The following is a 4,171-nucleotide window of genomic DNA, read 5'->3' as shown; positions in this document are numbered from 1 at the left end:
GAATAAAGACAAACAGAATTTAGTGGTCATTTATAAGTTTGTCTTTTAAAATGGTTTCATTGAGTTAGAAAACACCTGGGGCTATTTTAAAATGGAAGAGATTTTTCTAAGTTTAAAAAAGTAGCTATTTTCATTAGCTGACAGTAAAACAATTTTCTGATATATGACATCATTTGAACAAAGGTACACTATGACTCTTTTTCTAGAAGTAGCAGCTTCCTTTCCCAGCCTTTAAAATGTGGTCTATCTTAAAAAGAACAATCATTAAGATGAAAATCTATGGGTAGTACCCTATCAAAATTTGAGTCAATGAAAGATAACTTAATAAAAAATCCTTGTGCTTTATTTTTAAATACTGTAAATTATTGTTTCTGAAGTAAATCTTCTTTGTTGAATATAAATGAAAGTAGCAATGTGTTTTCTACTTATAGGCAATATATGCTGGGTAGGGATATAAAACACAAACATAAAGATAGACCTGGAAGTACAGGATTGCATTAGAAGTTCTTTCAATTTTCACTTCGAAATGCACTCAACCAAGTCTTAATATTAATTAAGTGAATGACCATTGCAAATAATACTTTAAGCTTTAGTTTATTATTGGATAAGTGAACATAGTTCCATTTGTCAAATATTTGGACTTTTGGAAAGATGAAACAAAACATAATTATGTAATTTCTTTGAATACTATTACATATCAAATATGTCAGGTATTTTGGATGCAAAATAAATTATAGGAACAGCTGGGTATGGTGACAGATACCTGTAATTATAGTACACAGGAGGCAGAGGCAGGAGAATGCCAAGTTCAAGGCCTGCCTGGGCTCTGCAGTGTGCATATTACTGCATTTTCCATAATGATCAAGAAAAGTAAAAAGGAAAAATACAAATGTAGTAAAAATCTAAATGTAAAATATCATGGCATAGCTAAATAAATCATGTTTTATCTATATTACCAAATAATATGAAATTATACAAATAATCATTAATGCATTTCATTTGCTTCTTGAACTTAGATGTTTTGTTGTTTCCATTATTTTCATCTCAGAAATAAACTATAGACTAAACGTTAATGTTCTCTGATCTGCTTCTTAACATCCTACTTTAGAATCATGATTTATTATTGGTAATATTTGCTTTCTTTTTTCCAAAAATACTTAGCTACGGTGACTACTTACTACAAACTCAATAAATTATTTTTATGTACCATATCATGCCTAAGATAGATAAATGAATAAACAAAAGCTATGAATACTAAGATAGAATGTCCCTCCAATCTCTTGTATTTCCCTCTATTTCTGTCACATTATAGCCATGTCTACTTTTTAAGTCTTCATTGCCCATTTGATAATAAATTACAGAGATTGGACTTGATTATACAAAAACTACTATGTTGAATCTGCAGAGGCCTCTATCGGACAAAACTCAATTGGATGTGAATTGAAGATCACTGAAAAATATTACATCAATTAAATGTTATGTCATCCTAGGACAGATATTGAGTATGGTGGCAGTTGGTTGAGAATAGATCTCTGGAAATAGAGTTTCAGGGATAGAATCTTGAGCTGGGTGTGGTGGCACACACTTGTCATTCCAGCACTCAGGAGGTAAAGACAGTAGACTTCCAAGTTCAAGGAATACCTCAACTACATAGAAAATTCCAGGCTAGATTGGACTACATAATGAGACCTTGTTTCACTGAACAAAACAAAAAGAAACTCATGGGGAAAGAGGAGATGAATAGACATAGAACTGAATGTTTTCAAGCTGATTTTTGATCAGCTTTCCCCCAATGTGAGGCTGTCTTATGTCCCAGGACATAAGTCTGGAAATCAATTTATGCCTGCTGTCCCAGATTAATTATGAATATCAAACTTTTCTTTCTCAAAATTTCCCTTCTTTAGACTATAAAAATTATATTGCTATCCTTACCAATAACCCTTATCTTCTGGTTTATTTTGGCTTTAACCAATGGAGAGCAGATGGAGGAAAATAAAGGAATTAACTTCTGAGGTATCCTTCTTTACTTGTAACAGTGTTTTTTGTTCTTATCCTCATCCTACCCTCTCATTGTTGCTAGCTACTGTTAGGGGAAATGGGCAGTTGGGAAAGCTTCTTAACATTCTGTGCTGTGTATCTTCCTTTTAAAATATCTCCTTTATAATTAATTTTTATTTTTTCCATTGGAAAGTCTCGTGTGTCTTTCTCAGGATCATTTTTGATGCAGGGATACAGGAGGAACCAAGACTATGTAGTATCACAAAAGTCAAGAAAATTAAATCTTCAAATATTTGTGTCCTATAAATCTTGAAGGGGGATGGGGGGCAAGTGGAAGGAATGCAAAAGAGTGGACCTGAATGGCAAAGAAAAGATGGTCAAAATCATGTACAGTCATAAAAAGTGTGCAGACTATGAAATTTTATTTTTTATTATTGTTGTACTGGAGGTGTGGTGTGACATTTAGAAAAGTTCTTACAATATATCATAGTTGGATTCCATCCCTTTTATCATTCCCCTTTAACAAATTGTTAAATTTTGTTCTGGACAAAAAATAAACGTACATTAAGTAAAAGAAAAATTTGTATCACATTTCCTTTCACCATAATTCCATAATATTTAGTGAATTATTTTGATTTTAGGAGGCAGTCAGGGGATGCCATCATTAACAGAGGAAGAAATTATAGGGAAGAGATAGTAGAGAAGTCACAATATATTATTAAAATCTTCCTGAGTGTGGTTCTATTTATATTTAATCATACCTGAAAAAAATCAAAGTATTAAGCAAAGAATTTTGTTAGTATATTCTGAATAAAGATATTTTTCTCCAACTTAAAAAGGTTTTACTGTCATGAAAACTATCCAAATACTTTAGCATTGACATACACTGATAGATATGAGAGGTAATAAGTTGGCTATTTTTTGGTCCTGCTTTTGATGGATTCAGTGACTTATGAGCTCTAGATGTAAATGTCCAAAATGAAATTGATTTTGAATGATTGTTACAAACAATACTACTAAGTCCTAGAAAGAAGAGACATGAACAAATATTTAAAAACATGTTTGGGAAGGTGCCTGGGAAGTAGTGAAGAAGTCAGGTAGAGATGAATCAATCTGGGTTGTAATACACTTGTGCATGGAAGCAATGCTAGGAATCTCTCTGTATAGCTATCCTTATCTCAACTAGCAAAAATGCTATGTCTTTCTCATTATTGCTTATGTCTACTCTTCAACAAAATTAGAGACAAGGGCAGAACAGGTTCTGCCTGGAAGTGAGGGGGGTAGGAGGGAGGAAGTGGCCCAAACAATGTATGCACATGTGAAAAAATGAATTTAAAAAATAGGAAATTCCTTGCTGTTGATGATTGGGAAGAAAAGTTAAATAAGCTATATGTAAGAAGCTTGTCATTCTCAGGAATTTAGAAACCAGTGTGATTAACCAATCAGAGAAAGAGTCTGGTCCTGTCACCTCCCTCCAAGTCCTCATCATTTTTTCAGAGTATTTTACATCTGGGGATTCTAATAGCTGAGCCCTGTATCCAATTTAGAAAGCACATCCCTAATGTTAGCTGAAGGCAGTGAACTAGAAATTTATCACTAAAGAAGGGAATGAATTCCTTTTGGCTGCAAGCTACTTAGAGGAATGCAATTTGTGAAGTATAAAAGTGCATGGAAATCCTCCCTGTATTTTATAAGTCTATTAAAAACTTTGTATGCCTTTGAGGGACAGAAACTCTCAAAATTCTTGGTAAAATAGAAACCATTTTAAAGAACTAACATTTTCCAGAAGCATCTCCAACATTGCCCACTCTTCCATTTCCTATCATAGGCCAGACCACTTGGAATTTTGTGACCCAACAAAACTTTAGCTTTCTGTATTTTTCTATAGTTTCCTCCAATTAGACAGCATGACAAAACCCCAGAACATCTGCTATACAGTCTACCTGCTTGGAAAATGAGCAGAATCAGGGACTTGCGATATATTCTCCACAGTTTTGAAGAAACTTGTATACCATTCAGTTTTCTTGGTCTGAGTAGACAATGAATGAAGAGAGGAAGAATGGACAGATTAATGTCTGGTACCTATTAACCCCTTGTAAGACTCAGAGTGTTTTTTTAATGAAGTGAACTATTACTCTATTTTTATTTCTTTAAGTTAGCAAAATAGTTTGAT

This window comes from Castor canadensis, chromosome 5, assembly GCF_047511655.1.
Source record: "Castor canadensis chromosome 5, mCasCan1.hap1v2, whole genome shotgun sequence".
Classification (NCBI taxonomy): Eukaryota; Metazoa; Chordata; class Mammalia; order Rodentia; family Castoridae; genus Castor; species Castor canadensis.
Note: the sequence above shows the minus strand (reverse complement) of the source record.